This window comes from Theobroma cacao, chromosome 4, assembly GCF_000208745.1.
Source record: "Theobroma cacao cultivar B97-61/B2 chromosome 4, Criollo_cocoa_genome_V2, whole genome shotgun sequence".
In the NCBI taxonomy this organism is placed as follows: domain Eukaryota; kingdom Viridiplantae; phylum Streptophyta; class Magnoliopsida; order Malvales; family Malvaceae; genus Theobroma; species Theobroma cacao.
The window spans coordinates 13,174,909-13,187,436 of NC_030853.1; the positions used below are offsets into that span (position 1 = coordinate 13,174,909).

A 12,528-nucleotide genomic window follows, 5' to 3' on the forward strand; every position below is an offset into this window, starting at 1 on the left:
AAACACATAGTTCATAATCAAAAATAAGTTTAAACGTCTAAAACTTTCATTTAAAATGAAATTATGATTATTTGGATATAATAATAAAAAATAAAAATATTCAATAAAATATTTCATTTTCTTATAAAACAATATTTTTAGAATTATACGTAAATAATTTTTATAGCGTAAAAGCAAAATAAATTCATACATACTGTAATACAATAAGCCAGAGTATTTAATTTAATTTAAAATAACAAGTGGGCCCCCAAATAACCAAAAGTAAGGAGGACTGTGAACCTACAGTTTGGAGGATGCAAATCTAATGGTAGCCCTCGATGAAAATCAGCTATCTATAGCCTAATGTGAGCCTGAAATGGGTAGAAAGGAGGGTGGTGAGATTATATAATCCCAGTGAGTAAACAAACACCATCCAAAATATCTAAAGTTGAGTAAATGGAGACGATTAAAATATTCCATCTCAATATGTATTTCATAACATAAATATTCATTTCATTTAAATAATCAATATGGCTTATGAGTATCTTAAAAGCTTGGCTCCTGCCAAAATCATTCTCGAGAATACCTTGGCCGAGGTATTTAACCGAGTCCGCCAAGGCTGTTAAAAAGTCATGTATGCATAAATCATATTTTTATTTTAAAAAAACACAACCGTTCTTTGACGTTAGCGGAGTTCATCATCACGAGGTTGTTCGGCGTGACGTGAACTCTAATCATACCTCAAGAGATACCCTACGCGCCTCTCAAACCGAGGTATGTATATAACCAGATTTCGTGCCCCTTTAATAGGTTGGTCCACAGAACCCACCCATTGCAGCAAGCTAAACCCACCATACAAAAAAAATTCAACAGCATGACATGGCAATTTTATCATTATCCAGCCTATCAAGGCAAACTGCAATTTATACATTTTCAACACAAATACCAATTCAACCATTCATGCCAATATTGCCATAAGCTAATCAATTAGAACCATAAATTCACAATACATCAAATGGTCTTCAATTACTCTATTTTCAAGCCATCATTCAATTTGAAGACAATTTATAAAATCATTTCATTTAAATAAATTTTGTTTATAAAACCTAAAAATTACCCATTTAAACTCATTTTCCATAACATTCACAAAATCGAATAAAAAGATCACTTTAGATAATTAAAATGATGATAAGGTTACTCACTATTTCGAGAGTCAAATTTTTAGAGTACTCCGACTATCGATCCTCGGGTACAATTTCTTTACCCTTATTAGAGGATTCACCACCTAGACATAATGCACAATCAAGCAATTTACCACGTTGGTGCTAAACCGTTATAAAACTATATGGATGCATGAAATGGAATGCAAATTGATCGGATTATCGTCTAAACACGGTGTTTTACACAAATTCAATTGTGTACCTAAATAAAACGGTATTGGCCTAATTCAATCTACCACCCGATTAATTGGCCAATATGTCCAATTCAACTCTAATTAACTCCATTTTTCTTCCAATTCTCCAAACCATCAAACACAAGTCAAATAGCATAAAATTTAGCAAAATCATCTTCACATTTTCTCTTGGGAATTTCGGCCATGGTGGGTGCATCAACACTATGATTTTTCCTACTTGATTTTCTCACCGTAATTCATCATTTCCTAACCAAATCACTTGAAATAAAAATCAAAATCATCATCAATCTTCTACATGGAGAATTCGGCCAATGATGGGTGATGGAAGAACATGAATTTTTCTTGCTTGATTTTCATGCTACACATCACTAACTAACTAAAAACACTAAAATATTTTAAAATCTATCCAAATGAAGCATCAAAACTCCTCCCCCCATGTCCGGCCAGCAAGGGTACCCTCATGCAAACTTGATTCTCATCCACGGAAAATGAAAAAGAATGCATAGGAAAGGTAGATCACAAGGTAGAATTGAAAAATCTTACCTTTTGTCACTTGATTCTTTGAATTTTCACACTTTTCCCTTGAATTTTTCCACCTAGGGTTTGGTTCTTTCTTTTCTTCCTTTGTTCTTGCTTTGGCCGGCCATATGAAGAGAAATGGGCTGATTTTTAAGCCAAATATTTAATGGATGAAAATTTGACACATGTCACCATTTCATTGGTCCATGTGTCATACTTACCTATTAAGCAATCTCTCTCCACCACTTAAATTTCCTCAATTATCCATGATAATATTGGGTAAAATCCATGTGCTGGACAAGTGTTGGGTGGTGCAAAATTACAGTTTTGCCCCTAGGGTGGCAAAATGACTATTTTACCCCTATGCTCGAAAAAATGTTGGAATTAAAATTTTTCAATTCTCAAACTCAAATTATACTCCAAATGATCAATCTTAGTCAAAAATTTCATCCAACACTCAAATATTAACCTCGGGTAGCAAAATGACCATTTTACCTTTGGGTAATGAAAATTTCAATTTGACTCAAAATCGGTCCTCGAACTCAGAATCACCATTTTAAGTCATTCTGGAGTTTTAAAATTCTCTATTTCATCTTAAAATCTCTATTTGGATTAGTTTGAGGCTTAATTCAACTTGGTTGCACCACTAAGTACACTACCGACTTTTGATGATTTTTCGGGGTCTTTCCAAGTATGCAAGCATTCTGTCAATCACATGAATGACATGGCTAATATTTTATAAGGTCGAGCTTGACATCCTTGGTTAGGCACCCGTAAGGATGAAGTCAAATTATAGTGCATTTTACACATAAGACAACCTAATGTCTCAAGTCTAGGAAATATTTACACAACTGACACATGAGAAGTGTTGCATAGACCCTTAAGTGAAATACCGAATGCACTTCTCATGGTGGGTCATGTTTAGTGAACTTGTTCTTTTAGGCAAGCACCTACATTCTAGTTTCAAGTATCTTTATGCTTCAACCTATGAGATCGGTTGCTTATTTCCCATGTAAGAAACATAGAATGTACTAGTCTCTAGGCATCATTGATGTCCAGTCTCTATTATACATCGACTAGGAACATTTAGAGATTATGCTTTGATGCACAAGGATCTCATAACTGCAACCCATTATAGTTCCCTTGCAAGACATATTAATCTCATGGACTTCATCTAATTAGACTTATAACCCATTATAATTAATGTCTTATTGATGAAGGAAAACCTCTAATCATTCAACCAATCATAATTGGTTGAGGGTTTATCCCAATATCTCCCACTAGCACAAAACCAAGTGCTATAGCGTTAAGTTTATGGGTAACAATGAGTTCTTGGGTTTATGGTTGTTAAGTTTTTTTACTGATTCAAGTCTAACAAAGCATGCCTTAGCATGTAACGAAGTGATTCATGCCTTGGCATGTAACATCAACAGGAAAAAGGATGCTTTGGCGTGTAAGATATGGTGCTGAAGCTTGGACTTTGGCATGTAAGATCTAGTGCTGAATCTTTTTTATGATTATAGGAAATGTAACAAATAAAATACCCTAAAAGCTAATTATCCAAATTTGAGGATTTTAAATAGTATCTTTTTGTCTAAATCCATTTCATCCCAGCCATTTCACCTCAGCAGTAATGGTTACATTGAATAATTTTTCAATACATCTTCTTTTCCATGTCAAATTCTTTTTTGATTTTAAATTTTATCTCTATTGTGTAGGTGTTTAACTCCAAGAGTTTATGTTGTAGTGAAATACAAAGAGGTTACATGTTTAAAAATTGTTATTGTTACACGTCGTGTTCAAAAAAATTAAGCAACAACAAAACTTCAGCATCAAATGTTACATGCAAAGGCTAAAGCTTTAATAGCAGATTTTATATGCCAAGGTCAAAACTTCAACACTAGATGTTGCATGCCAAGTTCAAAGCTTCAGCACCGAGATGTTACATGTCAAGGTCAAAGCTTCAGCACCAGAGATGTTACATGTCAAGGTCAAAGCTTCAGCACCAGATGTTACATGCCAAGGTCAAAGCTTCATCACTAGATGTTACATGCCAAAGCTTCCTTTTCCTACTGATGTTACATGCCAAAGGATGAATCACTTTGTTACATGTTAAGGCATGTTTTACTAGACTTGAATCATTGAAAAAACTTAACACCCATCAACCCAACAACCCATTGTTACTCACCATGCCATGCTTTTAGGTCTGTAGATCAACGATGAGAGATAGATAGAGAGGGTTTAATGAATGTAAACCAACAAACACAAGAATATGTTATTACCTTCCATGTCATGCTTTTCGATCGTATGATGAGATGATGAGAGATAGACAGAGATAGTGGTGGTAAAATTAGAGAAAGTTAGATGACAAAAGAGAAAAATGAAAAGTACAGCAGAGTAGGGAGCAAAGTAAACAAATAGTAGGAGAGAAAATTTGAGAGCATTTAATTTGTTTGAAATGGTTTTAAGGGTATTTTTGTCATCTCATGGCTAAAATTGTGTAAAAAAGTTAACTTTATATTGAAATCTATTTCTGAAATAGGCTTATGAGTAGGGTTATTTCTTACAATTTTCTCATTATGAATTGTAGTTCATAGAGATTACGGAATGAAATCGATACTGAGTTCATGATACACACATTGCTTTAGCTTTACCATAAAGTCTAGCAACCTTAAATCTTTCATCTAATACAACTATCTTCTATCTTTTTACATAGAAACAACTTTTATGTTATCTTATACCTTTATGTATGACTTTGATTATAAAACAATTCTTTTGATTGCATATGTGGCTTAATGAGTCTAATGAGTTCCCATGCTTTATCACCACTTGCCTCAACATGGGCTTATGGCAAAGCTTCCTATGGTTAGACAACCTTTTGCTTGTGAACATTTCTCAAGTCTTGGTACCTTTCAAAAGGGTTTGGTCTAGTAAGTTTGATTTGCATCCAAGATGCACCATAGTGACAGATTTTTAGCCATTTGTAATGTATATAAACATGTTTGAATAGGTAAAGGAATTGATAAATAACATGCATAAACTATTGAAAACAAGGTTTTAAAATTTTAAATAGTTCTCTCATTATTTTTTACAAGATGATAACCCTTTATATCATCTCTAGAGATCTCTACTGGGATTCTCTTAGTAGGGTAGGATCCCATCCATCTAGTCATGGCCTTGAGTGTGCTCAACAAACCATGATAGGTGGATTAGGCGGGTAACTGAACTTAGGAATTATATCTCTATACAACTTTTAGATCAGCTAGGTGACAACACATTGCCTAAACATATCATATATGTTTCACCTAGCCTTTGCCTCTAGTTTTCATAATAATCAAGTTTCCAAGCATCCAAATTTTATGAAACTAGTTAAGTAAGACCGACTAATAGCTCAAACATACTCGAGTAAAAGTGTGACCTTGAGTGTACTCAACAAGTCTCCAATTAAAAGAACTGTCATGTTATCTTGCTATATGGTGGACGGTAACTTGACCATGCATGGCATGTGACTCAAAATACAATGAGGGATTTTATTTTCAATTTTATTAAGGTCTTATCTTTGCATGCATAGCATTTATTAAATCGCATAAAATAAATCTATTTCATGGATACTACTTTGCATTGCATAGCATTTATTAAATTACATAAAATAAATCTATCACATGCAAACTAGTTTGGATGATTATGGATTTTAACTATACTAATTTCCTTGAGCCATCAAAGGAACCTAGCTTGGTCAAACCTAGGGGATTACATAGAAGAATCTTTAAAATCTTGTAATCTCTTTGTACTCTGTAGAGCCTTGGATCTCCATCGTCAATTTTTCCAAAATTCAATTCCTAATCTATCCTAATTCTAATTACATTTGAATGTAGAAACCTCGAGTTATATTCAAAGGGAGTAAGATAAGGAAAGAATTTTACAAACTGAGATACAAAAATAAAAGTACAAACCAGTTAAGCAAAAGTTGAGACAGATGAAGCTAGACATGTTGCTAAAAATTAAAGAGGAGGTAAAGAAACAATTTGATGTTAGATTACTAGAGGTGGCCAAGTATCCTGAGTGGGTGGCTAACATAATCGCAATTCCAAAAGAAGATGTAAAGGTTTGAATGTGTGTAGATTATAGGGATTTGAATAGAGCAAGTCCGAAAGATAGCATCCTTTTACCACATATTGACACTTTTATGGATAACACAGCAAGACACTCTTTATTTTCATTCATGGATGGTTTCTTTGGATACAATTAGATTAAGATTGTAAAGCCCGACCTTAAAAAATACTTGTCATGACATACATGTGATGGATAGCATGTTTACATACTAGGAGAGCCCCGAAAAATCGACAAAAGTCGGTCTGTACCTAGAGGCACAATAAAGTTGATCTAAGCTTCAAACTAGGTCAAATAGGGATTTTAAGGTGAAATTCAAAATTTTACAGTCAAGGAATGACTTAAATTGGTGATTCAGAGTTCAAGGATTAAGTTGGAGTCTAATCGAAAATTTCACTATCCAAGGGTAAAATGGTAATTTTGCCACTTGAGGATAAAATTGAAATATTGGAAGAAGTTTTTAATCCAAATTGATCACATTTGACTCATTGGAGTATAATTTGATTGATAAGTGAAAAAGTTATAATTTCGGTATTTTTGGAGCATAGGGGCAAAATGGTAATTTTGCCACCCCAAGGGCAAAATAGTAATTTTCCACCACCAAGACACTTGTCTAGCACATGGTCTTCCCTTATTCTTATTTTGACCTTTGACTAAACATGTGGTGGAGAATGGAAGCATAATTATTAAAGTATAAAAAGAAATATGGACTAATAAGCATGTGACACGTGTCAAGCAAGGATATTTTATTATTTGCTATAAAAATCAGCCCATATTTATCCCATTCTTCTTCTCCATATTCGGTCAAGACAAAGGAAAGAAAGGAAAAACTAGAACAAACCCTAGATAAGAGAATTTCAAGAAAAATTGTGAAAATTTCAAGGAATCAAGCAAGATAAGGTATGATTTTTCAATTTTTGCTTGAGATCTAGCATACCTATGCTTTATTTTCTTATTTCCATGGCTGAAAATTGAGTTGGCATGATGAAACCCATGAAGGCCGAATTCTAGAGAGAGAGAGTTTGGTGATGGTTTGGTTGGATTTTAAGTTATATGGATGTTTTCAATGATTTATGGTGTTTAGTGTAAGAATCAAGCTTGAAAATCACCCATTCCTTATGTGTTCTTCATTGGCCGAATTTTCTAGGGAGGATATTGTGGCTGAAATTGATGATATTTCATGATATTTTGGTGATATTTGATGTTTGGTGAGGCTAGAAATTAAATGGGAAATTTTGGTGTGAAAATTTGAATTTTTGCTCAACGTATAGACATGTGTGATTATTGACTCGGGACTGATAAATTGAATCTTATTCACAGTCTCTGAGGTAATTTAGGTATAATTGGAGTGTAGAAAGTGAGAAGAATTGATTTGGAGTTAAATTGGAGATTTTAGCCGATTAGATCGAGTATAGTGTGCCTTAGGTTGAATATCACATTTAAGCGATTAATCGGACATTTTGCATCCCATCGCATGCATTCATTTAGATTTAGAGAGCCTGAAATAGTTTATGACAAATTGACACAAATTATTGAATTTTGTGTCTGTGTGATGTATAGGTGGTGAGCTATTTGATAAGGATAAAGAGATTACACCAAAGACCGGGACTAGGAATATTTCTACTCTTAATACTGTGAGTAACCTTACTATCATCTTAATTATCTAGAGTGGTTTTTATCCGATTTTGTGATTTTATGGAAAATGAGTTAAATGGTAAATCCTTATGTCTTATAAGTAAAATGTGTTTAAATAAAATCATTTTATAAATTGTCTTGAAATTGAATTATGGTTTTGAAAATAAAGTAATTGGAGACCACTTGATGTGTTGTAAATTTATGGTTTTAAATTGAATGACTTATGACAATATATGAGCATGAATGGCCAAACTGATTTTTGGTGTTAGAATTATTTGTACTGTATATTCAGCCTTGAGAGGCTAGGTTGCGAGAAATTTCCATGTCATGCAAATAAAGATTTTATAAATCAAGTGGTAGATAAAATAATCCATAATTCCTGCAGTGGGGGTTCTGTGGACCAGCCTAAGAGAGAGGGCACAGAATTAGATATACCTTACCTCGATCGAAGAGCCGTGTGGAAGGTGTCTCTGGAGGTAAAGATTTAAGTGAACTTCACGTGGACCACCGTGTGAGAGTGAGACTCAGCCAACGCCAAGGCATGGCTGGATTTTCAAATGTAAAAATATGTTCATGTGTGTACTACACTGAACAGCCTTAGCAGACTTGATCAGATGCCTAGGCCAAGGCATCCTTGGGAATGATGTTGGCAAGAGCCAAGTTTTGTGAAATACATAAGCCAATTGATTATTTGAGTAAATTGATTATTGATGTTATGAAAAACATACTAGAATGGAATATCTTACTTGTCTCCATTTACTCGACTTTAGATGGTTTAGATGGTATCTGCTTACTCATTGGGATTTTATAACCTCACCACCCTCAATTCCCCACATTTTAGGCTCGGGATAGCCGGTAGATAGCCGATTGCATCAAGGACTTCAGTTAGCCTTGCATCGACAAAATTGTGGGTTCACAGACTTGCACCTTATTGGTTTAGTTGGGGGCCCACGTGTTATTGTAAAAGAAATTTTATATTTCAGTTATCTGCTTTAAAGTACGTATGAATATATTTAGCTTTTACACTATAGAAATTAAGTACGGATTTCTCTATAAACATGTGTTTTTCACCCACACACCATGTTTTTGGTGGGTTTCAGTATTTTAGAAGAAAAATGATAAAAATGCCTCTATGAGCCAAAAAATAATATTATATTGTTTTGATTTGAAAACGACTTATGATTTCTTGAAATGCGAGATTTAATAACTGTCGCTCACCGGGGAGATGCGAGAGTTGATGTTAAGCCTTGCGGGGTTTCGATCGGTATTTCAGGGAATGAGTGCCTATCGGGACATCGCGACGGTTGTTAGGGGCCCGATGGGAGTTCCGAGTCGTGACAAAAATGGATCCTGAAGATGTGGAAAAGACGACGTTCATAACCATGTGAGGAACGTTCTGTTACAAAGTCATGCCATTTGGATTAAAAAATGCAGGTGCCACTAACCAAAGAGCCATGGTGACTTTGTTCCATGATATGATGCATAAAGAAATAGAGGTATATGTGGATGACATGATTGTAAAATCTTGTAAGGAAGAAGATCATATTGTTAATGTCAAGAAATTATTCGAGAGATTATGGAAGTTCCAACTCAAATTAAACCCTACGAAATACACCTTCAGCTCCACTTTTAGGAAATTGTTGGGACTCATAGTAAGCAGAAAAGAGATTGAAGTGGATTTAGACAAAATACAAGCTATTCAAGAGTTACCACCTCTTGAACGCAAAAAGAAGCAAGAGGATTCTTGGGAAGGTTGAATTACATTGCTCAATTTATATCACAACTCACTTCCAAATGTGATCTGATTTTCAAACTCTTTTGCAAGCATGATATAGGAGAGTGGAATAAAGAGTGTCAAGAAGCCTTCGATAAAATCAAAGAATATCTTGAAAATCCTCTAGTGTTAGTAGCACCATTGGAAAACCTTTCATTTTGCATTTGAAAGTGAATAAGAACTCCATGGGATGTGTACTGGGTCAACATGATAAAACATGCAAGAAAGAACATGCCATATACTACTTAAGCAAGAAATTCACTAAGTATGAGTCCAAATACTTCGTGCTTGAAAAGATGAGTTAGGCACTAACATGGATTACTCATAGGCTCTAGCAATATATGTTGTATCATACAACATGGTTGGTGGCAAAATTGGATCCTATCAAATACATTTTTGAAAAGCCATTTTTGTTCAAGAGAATAGCATGATGGCAAGTTCTACTATTTACGTGTAATATTGTATATGTGTCCCAAAAATCGATTAAAGGGAGCACTATTGCCGATTTCCTCACTGATTGAGCCATTAAGGATTATAAGCCTATAAATTTCTATTTTCCAAATGAAGCTGATGTCCATCTTTGATATGGACGAAGAGTTTAGTGAACCTAGCCCTTGAAAAATTTATTTTGATAGGGCATCAAATACTTTGAGGCCTGGAATTAGGGTAGCCTTGTTCTCCTTATATGGGAATTTTTATCCAACCACTACAAGATTGAATTTCAATTGTACCAATAACATGGTAAAATGCGAGGCATGTGTAATGGGATTACAAGCAGCAATTGACATGAAAGTTGACATAGTAGAAGTCTATGGAGATTTTACTTTGGTGATATGTCCAATGTGAGAGGAATGGGAAACAAAAGACTCTAAACTGATTCCATATCAGAAGTTGGTTACAGAGTTAAGCAAATAGTTCAAGAAAATTAGCTTTAATCATTTGCCTCTAGAAGAAAACCAAATTGCTAATGCTTTAGCCACCCTTGTAGTAATGTTCAAAATAATTAAAGGGGTCGACGTGCATCCTTTCAATTTGGGAATTTAAGAAGTCTTTACACATTGCCTGAATGTTGAAGAGGAAGTTGATGGGAAACCATGGTATTAAGATATTGTGCAATACATCATCTCGAGAATGCCACAGAAAGTGACAAACGAGTTCTCAAAAAATTAGCAATGGGTTTTTTTCTTAGTATAGAGATACTTTACAAAAAAAGTCAAGACTAAGTGCTCTTTAGATGTGTGGATGTTGCTGAAGCCAACAAAATAATGGAATAAGTCCACGAGGGAACCTGTGGAGCTCATGCCAATAGATATATGTTGGATAGACAAATTATGAGATTTAGGTATTATTGGTTGATACTGGAAGAAGATTGCATAAACTTTGCTCGAAAATGCCACAAGTATCAAATTTATGTAGATAAAATCCATGCTCCACCAACTCCATTACATGTTTTCATGACACCTTGGCCTTTTTCGATGTGGGGAATGGATGTGATTAGGCTCATTACTCCAAAGGCTTCTAATGGATATCAGTTTATAATGGTGGCCATTGATTACTTCACAAAATGGGTAGAAGCAGCTTCTTATACCAATGTAATGCAAAAAATGGTATGCAAGTTAATCAAGAAAGAGATAATATGTCAATATGGACTTTCGAAAAGAATTATTATTGACAATGCAAGCAATCTAAATGGTACAATGGTAAAAAACGTTTATGCTAAATTCAAGATTAAGCATCATAACTCAACTACTTATAGTCCAAAAATGAACGGAGTGGTAGTGGTAGCCAATAAGAATATCAAAAGGATTATTGAAAAGATGATTGAAGTTTATAAAGACTGGCATGAAAAACTTTCTTATGCTTTGCATGCATATCGAACTCTAGTGCGAACCTCCATGGGGGCATCCCTATACTCACTAGTATATGAAATGGAAGTAGTAATATCCATTGAAGTGAAAATCCCATCATTGAGGGTGTTAATGGAGACAGAATTAGAAGAAGCTAAGTTGATTCCCTCCTGTCATGAACAACTGAATTTGATTGAAGAAAAAAGAGTAGTGGCACTTTGCCATGGTCAAATGTACCAGCGAGGAATGACGCAAGCATATGAGAAAAAAGTTCATCCCAAACACTTTTGAGAAGAGGAATCAGTATTCAAAAGGATACTTTCTAACCAAAATGACTTTTGTCGAAAATGGATGCCAAACTGGGAAGGTCCATATGTGGTAAAGAAGGCTTTTTCAAGAGGAGCTTTAAGTTTAGCTGACATGGGTGGAGGAGACTCGAAAAGGGCAACTCGAATAAGGAAAGGATTTGTGTTGAAAACTCAAAAAGGGAGGCTTAAGGCCAAAAGGAGAAATTTAAGATGAAAGTTTGAAAAAGCTAGTTAAAATGGAGTATGGGAAGGAAATGCAATGAAAATGGAGTTCGTCAATTTCACAAAATAAAGAGAAGTCATGAAATCCATAACCTTCGAATTTGCTCAAGGCATAAATCAAGGATAATTTTCTAAGTCAAAAGAATAGATTGATTACTCTAAAGGGTCCAAGTGTTCATTGTTTGGAAGATCTAACGATTGCTCTATATTCCAATTCTTGCTTTTTTACATTTTTTAATATGAAATTCTCATTTTTTTTGTATTCCAAGTCTTGCTTTTTACCTTTTATTTAACATAATGATTGTCATGCAAAATAAATGATGACTAGTAAAGAAATGAACTAATTAAGCAAAGAACTACATCTATTGTTCAATAAAAAACTTAATGATGCAGTGAAGAGAGAAAGCAATCTCAACATGATAAAAAAAATCAAATGTTAAAAGGAGGGATGCCTAAAGAAAATGAAGAAATGACTAAAACCATTGGAAAAGACTATGAAAAAATTAAGACGAGGAGAAGGACATTACAAAAGGCTTGTGTCACGACTTGGAACTCTCATCGAGCCCATGACAACCGCCACGATGTCCCGATAGACATTCATTACCCGAAATGCCAATCGAAACCTCACAAGGCTTAACATCAGTTTTCTCGCTTCCCTTTTGAGTATTAGTTACTAAAATCATTTTTTAAAGTGATATGAACCAATATCAATTCAAAAAC

General features: G+C 34.4%; 1 long non-coding RNA gene across 1 annotated transcript; it reads left to right on the plus strand.

Annotated features, from left to right (window-relative positions):
• On the plus strand, window positions 6,884-8,401 carry LOC108661720. Its single transcript, XR_001927493.1, has 3 exons — window positions 6,884-6,922; window positions 7,583-7,656; window positions 8,043-8,401. It is a non-coding gene; the product is annotated as an uncharacterized LOC108661720 (long non-coding RNA).